This window comes from Drosophila biarmipes, chromosome 3R, assembly GCF_025231255.1.
Source record: "Drosophila biarmipes strain raj3 chromosome 3R, RU_DBia_V1.1, whole genome shotgun sequence".
Classification (NCBI taxonomy): Eukaryota; Metazoa; Arthropoda; class Insecta; order Diptera; family Drosophilidae; genus Drosophila; species Drosophila biarmipes.
Genome location: NC_066616.1, coordinates 15,421,311 through 15,440,724, shown reverse-complemented (window position 1 = coordinate 15,440,724; position 19,414 = coordinate 15,421,311). Strand labels below are relative to the sequence as shown.

Here is a 19,414-nt window from a genome sequence, read left to right as displayed (position 1 = left end):
TTCTTCAAAAAGTGATGTGGTGAACCAAAATGCAGTACTTCAAGTCAGTCAAGGGAGAAGATTAACTCCCCTTATCATTCAGAGGGATTCAAAGAACTCGAAAGAAAGATTAAAACTTTTTCTATCTATTTCAGAGTACTATAATGTGTATTCCATTAGAATTCATTATTCTGGAGCACGTACACGTTTCAAATCAAGCTAAGCTATTTTAAAGATTATTTTTTAAAATAAAAAAAAGATTTTTAAATTTAATTGGTATTCCACGTTACATTGGCTGAATCACGGACCAGAAATTTGTGTTTTTTTCGGTAAACTGATATGTTCTTTGCTCGTACCTAGAAATCTTGGCAATATCCACTTCCATTTCTCTTGCTCAAATAAACTTCTTCCAAACGATCCGTCAAAAGTTCGCACAGCCGTTGCGGATCCACGCGCTGATTCATTGACCCACAACTTCAGAAAGTGTAGCCAAGCCCATCCAAAGGCCTACAACATCAATTTAACAACAACAATAACAACAGCTCAAGAACAGCAACATTTGAAGAAAAACAACAACAAATGTCGGTGTCGGCATGTAAATTTTGCTGGCCAGACTTGTAAATTACCCACCAAAAGACAGCAGACGGGAAAAGTAGGGGGCGTTGTGGCAATCTGAAGAGCTAAAACCGAAAATGAAGATTACAAGCTGAAAGCAGCTAAAATAACAAAACCAACACGAAAAAAAGAACCCTTGTTGTTCTTTGATTTCGCTTGTTTTATTCCAGTCTAATGAAAAAGTTGTCGGCCGGAGGGAGTAGAAAACAAAATAATCATCTATACATTGAGATACACGATCCACACAACATTGGATGAAGAAATAAAAACAAAAGCAAAGTGAAATAGAAACTAAAAAGGTTCAGAATAATGTGGTTTAGGAAAGTAAAATTTGGTTTTGTGGGGAAATCACAGACCCAAATTAAATGCTTTTTATAGGAACTTTAGATATGATAGATTTGTACAAGAAAGGATCGTTTTGAAAATGGAATATGTATTTCATATGATCGAATCTGTTCCCTATAAAATATGTAAGAACTGTAGAGTTCTTAAGTACATACTAATGTGAATAAGATACAAATATGATATTGAATATGTTACTGAACAGGGTTCAAGTTCCAGGAACTATGAATCAGAAGGCGGTTTTTTTGTAGGGCACTGAAAAGTGCCAACAACAAGACCAATCCAACTGAAAAACAAGAACACTACAACTGTAACAACAAAAACAGACCCATGGCAAAACGTATTGTACACATGAAGCCCTCGATCACGTTTTACGATTCTGGCCACGATTACAGAAGCGTAGAAAGAGACGGGGCACAGGGAGTAAGAGAGAAAGAGCATTACGCGTGGTCCATGTTCATGTTCTAGTCATGTGTGTGTGTGTGGTGGTCTTTTTCTTCTATTTTTTTCAGTAACTCCATTTGTCCAACTGCCCCCGCAGGCTTCCTCCCTGACCCCTCTCCTGCGACTAGCGTCTATGCGAGTCGTAGACCAATCCATTCATCATCATCATGATCAGGTTGGGAAACATCATAATCCGTTTCGCAGCCGTTTCGCTTTTACTTCTTTACGACTTTTTAGCCCCTCCTCATCCGCACTCTCTTCGGCTCTCCTTCGCTAGCTCGTTCTGTGTTTGCTAATTTCTTGTACGTGCTGTTCTGGCTTTGCTCTTGCCTCCTCCTCCTCCCTCCTTTCTACGCCTCGTCCTCAGATTCTCTTTACCTTTGCCGCGGCATCTCAGGTAGGTAGAGTCTACAGCAGAGGTGAAAATAATAGGACTTGTCTCCCAGCAAATGATTCAGGTGTGACTATTAGCCATTGATTTTTTCAAAACTGCAATCCATAAATATTTTTCAAAAAATATGAAGAGCTTGTGGTCAACACTTGGAGCTTGCCTTATTGGTTTCCAATTTTTTATCAAACAAAAAGTTATTGAATTTCTATAGTTTTACTATTACATTTTACTAAAATGACTTTTGATCAAGGTAAGAGTTTTTGTTTTTTTGTAATATCTAATTTTTTAAAATCCCTGCAACGGTTTCTAATATTTTGACCCTAATAGTAAATGCTAGGGTAGAGTCAGTACCCTTCTCCACGTAAATTACAATTATTTACAGCGCGCAATGTCTGCTCCTCGCTAGCTGGCTCTCTTCGCATTCGGATCTCTTCCCACTTTTGCGGCGCTCCCTTTTGGTAGTGTCTTTTTGCATTTGATAATTTATGCAGCATAATCTGGCCGATGACGTTTATCGTTTGCCATTCCCATTTGTCCCCTCCTTTCGGTATCTTTGCTCCCTTGTTCTCCCTACCCCCATTTCCTTTTTGGGCCGCCTTATCGTGTTCTGCTTCATCTTTTGTGTCTGTTTGCACTGCCCCTGAGAAAGAGAATCGTTTCCTTTTATGTTTTATTTGTTGATTTCTTTGATTTCGCCTCTTCTTCTTATTCAGTTTTTTTTTCAGTTCTGATGATAATGATGTTCACCTTTAGTTTCGTTCCATTTCGCTTCGTTTCTACTGCGCATGCGCGCATCCTGTTTTCGATCGTCTTTGTTTTCCACTCTTGTCCTACTTCGTTTGCCGTCTCGTTCTCTCTTTCTACTCGGTTGAAGTAGGTCTTGGGGTTTGTTGTTGTTTGTTGCCCTCTGCGTTGTGATTTTCCAGCCTCTCTTCCGTTCCACTTGGCCCGAGGAGAGAAACCCTGGTTTGCAGTTCAGGATCTCAAGACTTGTCCATCATTGGATTTTCAAAAAATTGTCTAGAGCAGTGGAAAAAGAACTGCAAAATGGGTCGAGTCGATTATAATTGATAATACAGGAAATAAAATTACCCTTTTTTTTATGTTTCCTAAGAGCATAAAATAATTGTTTTTGAAAATTAAAAATGATTTTTAACATGAGTTCAATTTATCATAAAAAAATGCCCTGCCAATTTTGTAGTCTATGAGATACAAAACCTCTGTATATAGTAACTCTTTTCTTAGCTTTACCTGGCGCTTTTTAAGTTCTGCCTAATCTTAACTCATCTATTGCAACAAAGTTGTAGTTGTTTTTCGATCGTTGACTTGCGAGTCGTAAAATCTCCAGCAAATGTTTTAATTTTTTAAATGGAAGCCCAAGCCGACTAGTTTTTCCACGTCAAACTAGAACAAGTTTGTCCTAAAATCTAAATCAAATTCAGATCTTCTGGGTGGCATTTTTTGATGAATACGTCGACCTGACAATTAATGGTGATTCCCTAGATTACAATTAAATTTCCCTTGCGTCTGCCCTACCAAATCATTATTCATTTCGGTAGCTGATCGCAAGTTATGGTCCATGGTATAAGGGGTTTTCCATCGCCAGCTCTTGGGATCTGCTGAGTCTGGGACAGACGGCTAAGCCGCTTACCCACACAACTGTCACGCAATCAGCCCGCGATCCTCATTTCCCTACCATGCCCCCTCTTCCAGGTAACTTGTTTGCCTCACTTTTGGCCATTCTCTCCGTTTCCACGCTCGTTCTGATTACAAAGAACGGGCGGGAGCAACGAAAATGGGTAAAAAGCTATGACTCACGGGGCCATAAAGCCATTCTCCAAAAACGGGCACCGCTCCATCGGTTCCAGACTGCTGGCGTCTGCTGCAAGCTGCAAGTTGCAAGTTGCAGTTGTTGCAGCTGGAAGCTGCTTTAACTGTTTCTCCACCGGTCGTCCCTTTTCCCACTGGAAGTGTCTACAGTGGTGGTTCGATATAACTAACCATATATCAAAGTAAATATAATATTATAATATTTAATATTAAATGGTCATATTCTAGTCTTTTATTTGAAATATTTTAAGAATTTATATTTAAAAATATTTTATTTATATTTGTGCCTCAGTGAACTTTCTAAGTTCCAATCCTTACTCTTGGAAAACTTTTCAATATCAAAAATATTTTTTTTATGCAATATTTCAAAGCTATAATAATACATTAATACATAAATTAATTTATATTGATCTTCTGTTTTATAAAACATCTTATATCTTATCTTATATCTTAAAAGATTCAACTATCTCATCAAACATAGACACTAGTATGATATATTGCATACCTATTATTAATATCATTAATAATATTATGATCTCGTGTAGCTACTGTATCCCAGATGGCTGAGAAAAAGTGAGGAAAAACAGGAGAGTCGTTGTGTTTACTGCATTTTGACCCGCTGCTTTCATACCGGCAGCAAGCACAACAAAGTCGAATGAAGAATCATCTTCGTTCCCTGGGGATTTTCTTCCCATCTTTTTTCAATTCTTACTCTTTTTCTACTATTTTTTGTACAAGTCATTAGCTTTAATTTACAAATACCTGCACCCAGCACATGGTTAGTTTCATTCATAGTTTATGTTCTGTTCAATAAGAGCACCTTAAATGGTTGTCCGTCGTTTTCTGGGCATTAGGAAATGCATCCATAAGATCGATCTGTTTTGCCGCTCCAATGCGCATTGCCCAACCCATTTTTATGGTTTTTTTTCGATATTGAACTTTCAATCTTGGTGGGCCATTGATACCACCACACTCAAGACCCCCGAAGCTCGTTTGCGATTTTTATTTTCGATATTTATTGGTGTCTTTTTGTGCTGTTGAAAATTATGATTAATTAGTTTGATCGAGATGTTTGACTGGGCAAATGTTTGATTTAACGCTTCGTTGATCTCGGGAGTATAAATACCCGACGACTAATGGAGTTTTCTTAGTTTCTGTTGGTGGAGTTCAAAAATTGAATAGCACCTCAAGCTGCCCGCTAATTATTTCTTTAGCAAATGGTTATTAAAATATAATTATACATATTTTTTGATGTACCAAGTAAAATCTGATATCTAGAAGGTATATATCTGGAATATGTATGTATGTATGTATGTCCTTACCTCAATTATTTTCAAATTACAAGCACTTTCCCCCACTGATTTGTATTAAGACTATTATTCGCAGATTTTTTAACCTTTTTGGGGACCGTTTAAAATGAGTTTTGCAGTTGGACCACGCAGAAACAATGACCGCAATTTTTTTTCGCTTCTCTGCTTTTGTTTTGTTATTTAAGCGATTTCCAGTCCAAAACAAAGTCTAATTTTGCGAAACTTTCTTTTTTTCAATTGCACAAAAAGTGCCTTTATTGTTGTTTTTCCTGTTGTTATTGTTACAGCAATGTTGGCCTTTGTCTAGCTATCCCCCCAATAATGATGATGATGACAGCCAAATGGGAGAGAAGCAAAAACTAGAGGTGGAAGGGGGAGTTCAAGCAATGTCAACAGGTCCAAATGAAATTTGTTACGCTTGGCAGCTACTGTAAGCCAGATAAATCCAATTAATTTGAATAAACCATTAATTTCAAGGCTGAGTAAAAAACGCCCAAGCTCAGTTTATAATTCAATTAAATCAAAGCGAAAATTTGGCCTTGAAAGAGTAAATATGAAATATGAAGTGTGAATTACCTTGAAGGGTACAAGAAACATGGTCTGATAAATATTCCTTACTGATTTTTTTTATTTTAGGTGACAATCGCATATCTTATTGAAGAACTTCTTCATAAAATCATTAGTGTTCTTTATCCGATAAATATACTTAAAATGCGTTAAACATTTGGTTTTTATCTCTGGGCGGAGCAGGCAATAAAAAATCACTTAAACATGCAGCAAAACATATGCCTTCAATATACAATTAAACACTCCATTAACGCGAAGACCCTGAAAAGTCCATAAAATGTAAAAAAGACACTGAGCAGGGAATGAGAATCATCAAACAGTAATGTGATATGGTTATCGATAATTTATTTGCTTTTAATCAAATCAAAGACAGAAAATGAACATGATTTTATTTTTTCTTTGTTTGTGCTTGTCCTCCCTATCGCATCCCTCCTTTTATTTGTTCGGTTATGAGGTTTTAGAGGGTCATCTGGAGTTCAACTTTAATTGACGGAGACACCACAGAGGAGTGTGCCATTGACCAGCTGTCCTCCCCCCTTTTTCTCGCTGTGTGGTCAGCTTGCGGTTTGAGTGACAGCATTTTATGCCGCCTCAGGCGGAAATGGTAATACAAACTTTATGGCCACAGTGGGTCAAATTCCCCAAAGAACCTCACATACACATAACCATGGCGAATTTCCAGACAACTTATGTGTTGAACTTCCCGGGAAGACGGCCTCAAAATCAGCGGCAGCGGTTTTATAAATAAACAAAGCCAAAATTCTTCTTTTTTCGCTGACTTTTGGCAAATCCACCAAATATGTTTATGGCGTTAAATTGTTGAAGCGCTCCCAAGAAAACAAAATGAAGCCAGTGCGAAAAATAAACCCGATTCGGGTGTATATGTATTATTTATGCTTTTTGGCCAGGCCAAAGAAAACAAGTCTGAGTTCGGATGTTTCAAAATGATTTTGAAATTGGCTTTTGCTATGAATAGTCAGTCAATTAATCGATTCAAATTCAAATTAATTCAATTTTTCATGACTTTCACATGTGGGTTTGAATGGAGCTAAGTGGAAGATAAATTGATCGGTTGTTATCAAAAGATTAAAAGTTCTTCCGTTTATGGAGTGTCAGAGATAATGTGATTTAAAGACATTGAAATTTGGAAAGATCATGGCAAAACTTGTTGAGAACCGAATAAATGTTGCTTAAAATGAAAAGTTGAAATAAAAATAGTCCCTATTAAATGCCATCACTTTATAATCCCTATAATCTTGAAGTTTCCATAAATTACGACGCGTATTATGATTGGACTTGATACAAGGAGTACCAATATCTTTAACTCCCCTTTGCAACAGATCGTTCAATTTCAGTTGCTGCTATTTTGAGTCGAACATAAATCAGTTCGAAATGGATTTTTCATATGATTATCAATCACCATTAAGTTGGAAAAATAAGTTGATTCGTCGTTGGGCTGCACTAACTAGTTGTGAGATGTTAATCGGATCTGAGGATCTAAGCGCATTTATCATTATTCTAGGGAGGCGTCGACTCAACAGCTCGGGCCATAAATATTCTTCAAAAACTAATATGCAAGCTATAAAAATGAAGATTTTTTTTAAATTACAGCGAAGCGGATTTTTGTACACTGAAAAAAAGGTTGTAAATATTTATTTTTTTGCGCGGTTAGTTATAAAAATTTTTCTGATGATGGGGAGCGACTTTTCCTAAAACAATTGCATAGACCAAGTTAAATAAATTACATCTATATGATTTGAAACAAGTTTCTTTACCGATTTGATATTTTTTGCAGTGCTCAAGATCTGCCCGTAAACACTTTATAGAGGGGCTAGGGGGCGCCACTATGATTTTTATGTGCGCGAGTGCAGGCAGCTTCCGGCGAATCGAGAGTTGGATGGTTACGATGGACCTGGACCTGGACCTGCGTTGTTTATCTCAATCATCGACGGCCGTTCCAAGTTCAGGGGATCCCCCATCCCCATGCCCATCTTCAGACCCCACCCGATTCTTCTCCGCGTCCGAAGACCCCACTTCCTCGGCGTTCTTCCACTCTCTCTTTCGGTGGCTGGCCTCTTCGCTTTTTCCCTCTTGCCTTTAATGAAATTTCTTAATTGAAGCAGCTGGACGTCAGACGCCACAGTAGACTTGTTCTGGTGGATCTGCTTTGATTTGATCTATATTAATCAAGATCCCGGGCTGGCGTCACAAAGTACATACACATTTTTATGGGAAGATCACTCGGCTGCTGATTAAATTATCTCAGATTCGGTGTGCTTATTTTAGAGCCAAAGTTATGCAAATTTATAGCTATTTTATTTACCTAAATAACACGGGGATTTGTTTATTTTTGGCTCTTTGTCAGCAGCCTTGTCCAAGCCCACTTTCAAATATGTATATTCCCTCTATCACTTTGGGTTTTATTTTTGAACCACTTGGGGAAGTAAATTGAATTGAAAGCAATTGTATCGGCTTGATTGATACATAAATTGATTATAAATGCAATTGGCCACTTTGATTTCGGTTGGGATTTAATTTAATTAATTTTCGACTCCATTGAACGCAGTTTTCCGGCCGTAGCTGAACCCTTAATCACAGCCTTTTTTTCAGCATCGATTCGCCGGTGGGCGTAATGAATGCTTAACCTCAGTTTATTTATCTACTGCTGGCCGGTGTTTCCCGTGCTTCCCCCGTCTTGCACCTGTCGCAGCCACCGCAAAAACACTGAACAAACATCGTTGATTGGAAGCCATTAGTTTGGGGCTCATGTGACACACATGTGCGGACAATCGTAATAAATTCAATACAAAATGCAATACAATGCCAAATTAGAGCAACTTTTGATGACGAGGCGGGGCTGGCGACATAAAATTTCAAATATATATAGTGGGTTCCTATGTGTTGGCGTTGCCTGTAACGCATTGACGTCATTACAATGAGTACTGTAATCGGAATACAGTAGTCGATCGGCAGCTAGAACTGTTCATTATTTAGAAAATACTTTTTAGGACATTAAAACAACTTAAATAGAATTTGTCATATGATAAACTTTAAGTACTGTTTATTATTTATATAAGTAAATTACTTTTTTTCATTGTAAAATCTATAAATAAAAGCATTTGGTATATCACATTTTAGTTAATGGTAGCCATATTCAAATTCCCTTTGTGTCTACATAAATCTACGATTATTTCGTGGGTTGCGTAATTTTGGCAAACGAATACAGCCTTCAGGGCGTGATGTATGGCCAGCAATATCCACACATTTCTATTCATTCTGCAGGAAAATTAGGGGAAAATGGTTGGGAAGGGAGCGAAACGCAACATCAGCGGGTGTGTAAATATTTTCTTTGCACGTGGCCCTGCCTCGTCGAAGTTCTGAAACGGAAATGCGAAACTTCCCTTTCGCTGCCGTGGCCACAAAACCAAAAACCACTCGCTGTGCAATTATTGCATGCACTTTTCCACCCCCACCCCACTGCCCTCTCGCATGCATTTGTCCTGTGGGAAAATGCAATTTCTCTTTGGCTGTCTGAAACATTTCGGTTCACACAGTCGGTCGTCAGAACTTGCAATCATCATTTATTTATGGCTTCTGTCTGCAATTGATAATTTAATTTCGCACAATTATTATTGTTATTTATTATGCGTCTGCTGATCCTCGACCGCAGGGAACACTAGTGGATCAGCTTTTATTGCAGTTCCGTCCTCGGGGACAGGAGTTTTATTAACCGGGGAATTTATGTACAATGATTAAATAACAATGTGGGTATTCATGTGCGATTGGTTGACTGATGAAGCCTTTCAATTATGAATTGAATGCAAAGATTAACTTAATCAATGCGACCGCAGCGATGTGATAAGAAGTTCAGGGTTAACACAGCTCAGATGGCATGTGACAAGGCAAAGTTATTTAATTGTTAGAGGTTCAGTACAAAAATATATAAATCTGACCTTTATCCTATCTTAAAACTCTTAATATTTATTTGTTTCCTATGCTAAACAGGAGCTTATCATCAAAGCATTATTTCAACTTCATCGACTCATCTATGGGCCTTATAAGCTTATTGTATTTCCTCTATAAACCATTTACCCACGCCCTTTTCCCTTGGCAACTGTCCAGTGTCAATGACCAATTTAAATGAGTGATGTAGCAAAATACAAGAAAAAGAAGAAGAAAACCACTCTTCACGCCTCCTACACGAACTCGCACACTTGTGCACTCGGATGCATATCGCTTGGACACCGATTATCTGAACTTGGAGACTGGGGAACCCTATTTCTTCGTGTTAACTAGCCTCACAAAAAAAAACAAGTGTGTTTCTTCCGCCCCACAACCTCCTCTCGCCCGGTGATTGGCAGCTGCAAAGAGGTTCATTAGAGCGCTAATAACAAGATATGTAACAGAGTCTCGAAAAAAGCTGCAACAAGAGATGGAAAACAGAAATCATGGAAATTACACGACGCCCAGCATGGAAATTAGTGCAGTTGTATGCGTTGCGTGCAGCAGGAAACGACCGCCTACAAACACAAATGCACTGGGAAAAAATGTTTAAAAAATTGGGTCATCAATGAGAAAAAAGCTAGATTAAAATGGCTGATAATGTACCAGGCACTTTCTTATAAAATGCATTTAAACAATCTAAGGGCAGTCTTCTCATTGGCATAAAACGTCAAAAGTACTTATCAATATTAGTAGCTTGATTTTTTTCTCTGTACCCCCTCACACACATCACATTGGGGGCGTTGGGCGTGTCCCCAAGTGGTGGCCACTAAGCTAGAGCCAATTCCAGGCAAAGAAACCAAAAACCAGAGCAATTAGATGACATGCGAAGGGGGCAGAGTGCGTGGTAGTGTAGTTTGCTGTCGTGTCGATTCCCCCCGTCATTAAATTAATTCAATGCGAACCCAACCTCAGCGAACCCAACCACATCGAAGACTTAATAAATTGTTCTGCTCGCAACGGCCAAATGTAGCGTAAAATCAGACGAAAACATCGGCAACAACAAATAAATATATGCCCAAGTGTTGCATAAATTAATAAATTTTACTTGGCCGTACAAATTTCCATATCAGAGAGACCTAAACACGAAAACTGCAGTCACAGCGCAAAGGAAATTGCTATAAATTACAATGCATCGTCATGCATTTTCATGGCTCAGTTGATTTTCTGAATAACGAAAATACATGCCACAAATACCCCTGGTAAAGTCGTCGAATCTGAAAAAGGTTTATGTATTTTGTGCGGATATTTTCGGAAGAATTATTGTGGCAAAGAAAAATAAGTACGTTTTGGTATCGTTTTTATCTAGCATCCTTTACGCAGGTATTATTTTCTTCAATCAAATTCACTCAACACATTTTAAGACCATCATTATCGCCATATTCAATCGATGGCTTCCTCGATTTTCCCTGTTTTACGATGCAAATTATAAGGAGTACTGAAAAGGCCGCTCTTGACCGCCTCCATGTCACTTCTGTCACGTTGGCTGCTGGCAACAGATGTTTGAGCTGATTGAGCGACTGCTGCCATCATCATCGTGGTGGCCACCACCATTAGCAGCTGAAACAGCAACATCGGCTGCATGCGACAACTGCAGCAGCGGCAGCAGCAACTGCAACACCACAGCGGCAACATCATCAGTGCAATGCTGGTCTCTTGGCTGCTGTCGGGCACGCCTTGTCGGCTCATCGCTCAAAAAATGGGATGAAAGAGGGGGTTTCGGGGGAGCGAAACCCGTGCTACTTGACTTGGAACTTCCACCTTCCTGACTTTGGCGGCAGCTCAGCTATGAGCATTAATTTGTGCCCGCCAGTCAGACATTTTACGACTCCCACTGTAAAAATGGCAACTTGGATGTGTAACCTCTTTCAGTTACTCTTTAATATAAAAAGTATTTAAAAGACTTTCTTTCATATAGAATCACTTTGGTTTTTAATCTTTATTTTTTTTAAAACTACGATATTTAGAAAAAATATTGTGTCAACATATTTAAAAGATTTTAAGATTAGTTTTTGAAAATGTAAATATGAATGATAGATACAAATGTTTATAAAAGCATGTATATTATATATTATATATTGTATCTGTATAGGTATCCGTATAGTAAAAGTAACAAAGTGTATTATAGGCTTCGATGTACGCCTTCCTTTTCTATTTTTTTTCCTATTTTTGCTCCATTACTGCTTCTGCTCCGGCTCCCCGATCCTGCTCCTTTGTCCATCCAATCAAACACATGTCAAATGCCGCTGATGTTGCCTGTCGGCGGATGTCGACATGTCCACATGCCCGCCATCGGGGAGCAGGAACCTGCATCTGAATCTGCATCTAATCACAGCCCCGGGCGCGTTTCACTTTCGCCGCGTCATGTAAATGTGCTCTCACCTGTCCCCGAAATCCCCGAGGTCCCCAGAGACCCTCGACGACCACGCTCGCCATATAGTTAGTACGTCAGTTTGGTCAGCCCATGCTGTCCACAAATGGAAACTCTTTCTGCACAGAGGAAAATAAAGGATGAGGTACTGGGAGTCGAGTGGGGTTCGGGGTCACACTTACCACTATAATAACTATATTTAGAGCCTATCACAATATATGTTATTATAGTATAAATATTTTTGTATAACAATTTTTACATTTCACTATGAAAATCCTGCGGATCAGATGGGGTTCAGATTTATACTATGTTTAGAAACTATCAGAACACATTTTTTTTTATAAAATAAATGCTGTTTAAATAAATTTCCTATAGTAATATCCAGTATTTCCTAGTGCAAGCTGGTTTTCCTATCCATTTTCCAGCCGTTTGTCGATAGCCGAGTGGGCGCCAAAGTAAAGCATTACGACGACCATCGACAACATCGATGTCGAAGTAGTTTTACCTCGATATTGATGCTGATTTTGTTGTTTTCGATGTGTTGTTGTGGTCGTCGCTGATGTTGTGTCGTTGTTGTGGGCCATACACATGTAGTTTGGCACCCACACTGGCTGGCCGCTTTCCACGGCCCCTTTCTGGCCTTTCTTTTTTGCATACTCGCAGTTTGTGACTCGCAATGGCAAAGCACTCAACGTCGACATCCACCTCCAAACAAAGTTGGCCAGTGTTCACTGTACAGTGGGACGGGAGTAGGCGAAAAGGTGGATGGTGTTTGGGTGGTAAATAATGGTTAGTTAAAGGTTAATGGTTCATGCTCAAATTGAAGTGGGCAATAAGATATTAAACAAGTATTTAAGATTCAAATATGAGTAATTATTGACAGTGACATTGATCTCATTTTGAAGAGTACCACAGTACCCACATTACTTTTATTTATAATGAAATGTACTTCACTTATCACAGATTAGTTTATTTCTTAGGTGACATGTCTACGATATGATATAATCTGAGAATATTCAAAATTTTATTTGTTTCTTGGCTCCAGTTTGCTTTGGTTTTCTATTCCCCATAAGCTGATATTGCGTAACTTTTATTATTTTTTAATTACCTTTGCTAATAATTTTCTGACTTAACCATGGATAAGTAACTCGGCTAATTAGCGCTGCCACTAATTAAGTGCCCAAACTGATGACTGCTCAGCTCAAATTAAATTTGAGTTGAATTTCATTAATGTCAATTAGCTGTCCCCTTCCTTTCGCCTATTTTGAGGAGCCCAGCTCCACATATTCTGCATAAACCATATTATATAATTTAATTTAAGCCAGCCTTTCGACAAGTCAGCGCCCACAGTGAAGCACACTGCCCGGGGCAGCAAAGTTATTAAAAGTCAATATTTTTCACTGCAATGAAGTTAAATGACGGAAATTCAGTTATTATAAAGTTGAGCACCCCGGATGATAGATGAGTTTTTAAACATGTGAGGTAAAATAGTCGCAGGCAGGGGTTTAAATAAAATGTATGCACGTGGGAGAAAAATAAACGGCAGTTCAGAGACTAAACTAACAGTCTATCGGGACTGAAAGCCACGTTTTGTGGGTACAGGAAACGGAAGTGCTTTTTTGTGCTCTTCTCCGTCGAGTCCTGGCATAGACAACAAATTGCTCAGTTGCTCCTGTGTTCCCACTGATAAAAATCCGGTTCAGGACCGCTGAAATGAATTAACATTTTGCATGTTGGCTAAAAGGGCCGACAGAGAGAGTGCAAAAGTGCTGAGACGGAGAAAGGTTTTTGGCCAGGATAAGGGCACATCCCTCGCAACCTCTGAACCTCGCCTCAGTTTATTTTAGCCCAAAACGTTTTAGTTTCTCCGGTTTAAGTGTCTCTATCTTCCTTTTTTGTGTATATATTTTTTTTGCCTTTACATTTTGCGGTTGTGGCCGAGAAGAAGCGAAACAGAAGCCCATAAAACATTTGCAGCAGCCTCGTTTGCATTTTTTATGCAGTGCAGAAGGAGTCAGGTTAACGCCTTTCTGGCTTTAATAGTGCAACTTTAGAGCTTAAGTGGTATAAATTGCAGTTGCAGTTGCTTAGTGCAGTTCACCTCGCTACGGTTTTGGCAGAGATGCATATCGATGGAGCCGCCAGAACCGCGTGGAAGTACTTTATAACCCAAAAGCCTAGGGGATACTTCCATTCTCCCTGCCTCAATCCGTTGGGGTTCTATTGAAATCGCGTTTTGTCTACCTCGTCCGAGGGTAATTTATAACTTGGCAGGAGCAAAGGCGACGCGTCCAGGTGGATCGTTTCAGGGGATAAGGAAATATGTAAATTTCAAGTATACTTAGGGCTCATCTTAAATTAAGTTGCATCTAGTTGGGCAAGAAGTTTGTGGGCTTAGGAAACTCTTGGCTTTTAGGGATATGGTGTTTAATTTTATGTGCACTTTAAAAAGGAGTTAAAAAGAAAGAAAACTCTAATTTTCAAGTCTCTTTTACGTTGATATATTACCATTTTATTTGGAATCCACCTCAAATGCACATTTCATGTCTAACAAATTACGAACCATAGCCAATCCTAACCAACATGCAGGCCTAATCTTCAAACAATAAAACCCTTTCATGTTGGTTAAATTCCAGCGTTTTTTGTTCCCACATCACGCCATTCAAAAGTGTCAAAAAAACTGTAAGCAAATCCATCAAAATTAAGCAGACCTAACTCGAAAACTAGAAAAGGGGGCGTGTTGAGGCGGGTGAAAATAATTCACTTAATGGGAAATTGGAAAGCGTAATTATTATTAATTTGTCAAGAATGTAAAACAGATGCTCGATTCGAAAAAAACCTCCATATAGGGGAAATCCAGCAGATGCACATGCGGGCTACTCGGATATGTAGCATGAAATGAATTTATTCTTTTTCGGTTTTGGTTGGTGCCACGTGCCACATTTCCATGGAAAACCCGACGACCGAATCGTAGCAATTCGAGTTGAGAACTTCGAATGCAAATCAAGAATCCGTTGGAAAATAAAAAATTAAAACAAGTGCCCAGACTCCCCGACCGATTTTGTGGCTATATAAATATCCGCTCAGTCGACCAGTGCTCCCTTTTGTAAGCTCCTCTATTTTTACATCCAGCATGCTCCATCCATTAAATGCATTTGTGCATATTTCGAAATCGTGGCACATTTACATTTTTTCGTTGATTTCTTGTGTGTTTCTTGCTCTTTTCGGTTTTATTTGTGTATTTCAGCATTTTCTGCCGTCAGCTTTTGTTCGATTTTTACTTTTCGCCATGAGTAGACAATATTTTTCCTTGACTCTTTCCTGAATGGAAAATCCAAATGCAATTGGGAGCAACAAAAAATTTACTTCACTTTTTTTGTTTTCATTTTTGGCAAACGTTCAGCCTTTACTCCGGTTTTTCTATTTTATTTCATCTGATTGCTTTTGATGTTGAAGTCGAAGATTTTTCGCTTGGAGTTAAGATAACATGCTGCGCATTTACCAGATAATCTGATGTAATGAACTGTAATCTGACATCGTTTTTGAATTTAATTGGAAAATTCCTAATCGGTTTGATCAGGAATTTTGACTTCGAAAATTGAGTATGGGAGATATAATAGATTAATAGATTATTCTATTAAATGCAGCATTAAATGGGTGCAACTTCAAATAGTTGTTATTCTTCTTTATAAGGTGCATATGTATGACTCCCCTTTAAACGCTTAGCTGCTCCAAAGCAAACATTCTGCTCGTTAAAAAGCCTGGAAGCAATTTAACTTCAGCTAAGAAGGACTTACCTGCGATTGGTGTCATTGTCCTTGTGCATGGTGGCGTGTTGCAAGTTCCCCCTTTTGGGCCCCACCTCGCACTCCTTTGTTTTTCCTGGCTGCCTTTGTACGTACATGGTAAAAAGTATATTTTTAGCACAAAATGTAAATAAATTTGCATACACATGGAGTCGCTGGCGAACAATTGCCACAAAGCAGGCGGTCGAGGTGAGCGGAGGGGTCGGAGGGCAGGGCGAAGGGTGAAGGGTCCTGGCAGGGCATTAAAGGATTACAAAAGGCAGCAGCATTTGCCGCAATAATCCTGTTAGTTTATTTTGCACCACAGAGCACACAATGTCAAGTGCCGAGGAGAGCACTACGAAGTGGGTTTTTTTTGTGGACAGGCTACCCCCCATCATCTGACAGACAATCCTAGACAATCCCAGACTGCAGTGAGGTGTCGGAATGGAATGGAAGTCATCCTAATGAAGTCGTACGAATACCCAGGCCGTAAATTACGTGTCCAACTAAATGAGACCCTGGGTGTTTGGCTCGTCATGCTCGTCCATCTGTTCCCCACATCCCTGAAATATTCAAGTCATTTAAAATTGAATGAGACACTTTTCGGACTTTGGCATTGCAGGCAGTTTCCATGAATTTTCCAAAGGGCAAAAGTGGCAGCAAAGTGTCATCCTCTCAAGCACACACACACATCCTGTCCTGCTCACCTCACAATATGCACAGTATGCCCACCCAGCCCATGCCCCGACCATTAATCTTGGGGCATTGTTCTAGCTGCGGCTAGTGTCATAGTTATAAATTATGCAGCAGTTGAGTTAGGAATCGAGATGGCAATACGGATAAGAGGGGTTTTGCACTGGGGGAAAATTAGGTTGCTCTTTTGAAAATTTTCAAAAATATTTGAGAGTTCTTAAAAACCATTTTTCCATTTTTACAATTTTCTAATTACGATTTTAAAGTGTGGTTTTTCAATACTTTTTATAATACTTATTGGTTGAGCACTCCCTTTTCGAGTGTTCAGCATAGAGCACACTTGAAAATCGATGGCCAAGGCCCATGCATATCGAGTGTCCACTCCACTCCACTGCGCCCCTCACCATTCCATTCCATTTCGATTCGAGACGAGTGCAAAAAAATGCAACCAAGCGTAAAATCAAATAAAACGTCAACCCAAAATGGACACGAGTGGGAGGAAGGGCACTGCAGGAGGATGTGGATGAGGATGGCGATGGCGATGGCGATGAGGAACCACCACCATGGACGCAATCCGCGGAGAACCCAAACCCACCACGTTGATGGCCCAGACCGCCGGCTACCGACGATGTTCAAGTGTCAATTGGGTTTACTTACAGGCCACTTTGTCGATGGCACACTGTACTCTGCCCTCGGCGGACCCTCCTTAAACATATGTATATGCCTCCCTATATACCCGTATTTATGTGTATGCCGGCACATCAATGTAAATGCCGCCTTCGAGTGGTTTTGCCGAAGAACTCCTTCTGCTCGTTGTTTGTGTAATTGGATAAGCTGAAATCGCCATAAATGATGGATTGTGATTTGCAAGAGGTTGCGGTGGAAGTTATAGTAACTGAATACGCCATAGATTTGTTTGCGGTTAGGAAATGAGTTGAAAGTAATAGAATTATAAGGAGTTTTCTGGATTATATAGAAATTGTACTTCTAAAAATACCCCAAGAACCAGAACCATTTAGAATAATATTATCTTGCCATTAGGATTCTGGCTCCTTGGTTATTTTCATTACTTCAATTGCACGGGCCATATGACTTCGGCCACAATCACTTCTCCCGCTCCGAAGAAAAACATTTCCGATGCACTTAAAATATTTATGTGAAGCGAACGTTTTGTTTAGACGCAACTCGAGTGTTGCTCAAGTGCAAACTGCATTTTCCCCGGCTCCGGGATCGATTCCCAACTCCGAAAACCCGACTGTGATTGCATGGAGAGCAAAGTGCAGGGCCACTTAATCGACTGAGGAAAATGTGTGCCCCAAAGAGCGCTGCGATTAGAGAACTGGGTCAATTGCTCGGCAAGGGAAGCCGACAAAATTATGTTTATGTTTTCCGAAGAATCAAAGCAATTGCACACAGGTAAAAAAACAGAGCACTCAGCACTCGAGTATTGTTTACCAATAGTAAGAAAAACGGAACCAGCAAGAATGCGTTAACCCAATTTCCATGCCACAGCATAAGCATTAAAAGTATCTCTTACATTCTAAAGTATTCTATTTTATTCTTTTTCGTTGCAGGTATGTATCGAGCGTATATTACCATTACGTAGTGGGTGTGTGCCGTGCCCCTTTGGCTTTGACTCCGCCGGGAAATTTGCATAAGCTTTGGGCCGCCAGCAAAGCGGCCAAATGTCAACAACTCTATCAGCCAGAAAGATACCGAGCCCGGCACTCTTTTTGGTAGCGAATTTCAGAAAACCTCCAACGTCAACCGCAACGCAAATTGGCAACACAAATCTGTCAACGGGCCAGGAGATGGCCAACTAACCAGGCTAACAGTCAAGTAACAAACAGTTGCAGTGAGAAAAATAATAGTATACAAGGCAATTTAATTAGGGATTTTCAAGAAGAAGTATTTGATGTGGGAAATGCTTTAAATTTTACTTACTATTCTCTACATATGAATTTTTAAAAAAGGTATTGACTTTTTTTATTATAATTCTTAGATCATAGAAATAATCTAATTTTTAGAATCAACATCATTCACATTCCAAAGAGTCCATAGGTTCTACATATATGACGATTATTTAATTAAAATAGATTGTTTTTTTACGTGCATCCAGGCCCGGCTCACCTGTTGTCTTGGCCAAGTCGGGCCTGGCACTTAACAAGTTTTCAATTTGTAAACGCGCGTGCTTTGAATACTCCCCGAGATCTTTGGCAGCCGGCGGAGGAGAAGGTCGAGGAGCATGGAGTTTGAGCTGAAGAAGGCAGACAATTGAGCCAAGATTGAATAAGTTTGGGGGGAGTGGGCTGAGCTGGGGAGGCCAATTGGGGTTCCAAGTCCAAAGCGGCACGCGTGCCCCAAGGAGAAGGAAAACCCGAGACGAAGACCAAAATCAAGCCAATTTCCAATCACAACAAACAGCTCTTTCCCCATTACGCAAAACTTGTCCGGCGGAGTATTTAGTTTACATCCGTTAACTCTATTATAATTTCATTTGAAAGATAATTGCAAATGCGTGCGCAGAATGAAAAAGTCCTGTGTAGATTGGAAAGCAATAAATCTCTGGAAAGTTTATGAAAAACTAACTATGTTATAAAACAATTATCCTTTATGACTCTATAAAAGTTAAATTGAAGATATTTTAAAGAAATAATTACACGTATTTTTTACATAGCCAGAGATAGTCGTTAGATGGATGGATAGTTACTATAACCAAAGCATTTGCGCATTTTTCCATGTTCATCCCATTTCAATGTCTTGTTATAAATTATTTGGAAGATCTATTTGAAATTCTTCGCCGTAGTCTGGTGAAGGCTTGAATTTGCATTTTTATGGTTAGACATCACGGTCAGGTGATTAAGTCGTTAACAAAGCATTGATTATTTGTAGGGTTTACGAGGGCATTACAACACGGATCTCGGTTGGGTTTATTGTTTGTATAGGGAATGCGCAATATCAGTTGTCAAACATGAACCTTTACTCCCCTTTACCAAGTGATTGGTAGTAACTGAATCAATGGGACTTTTTCTGGAAAAGTTATAAAGTTTGATTTGATATTCAGTTCCTAACAGCATTATTT

At 39.4% G+C, this 19,414-nt stretch overlaps 1 protein-coding gene across 6 annotated transcripts in view; it reads left to right on the top strand.

Annotated features, from left to right (window-relative positions):
* The window catches only part of LOC108031374 (tight junction protein ZO-1), an 87,741-nt gene that overhangs the window by 2,120 nt on the left and 66,207 nt on the right, over positions 1-19,414 (top strand). The window lies entirely within an intron of this gene.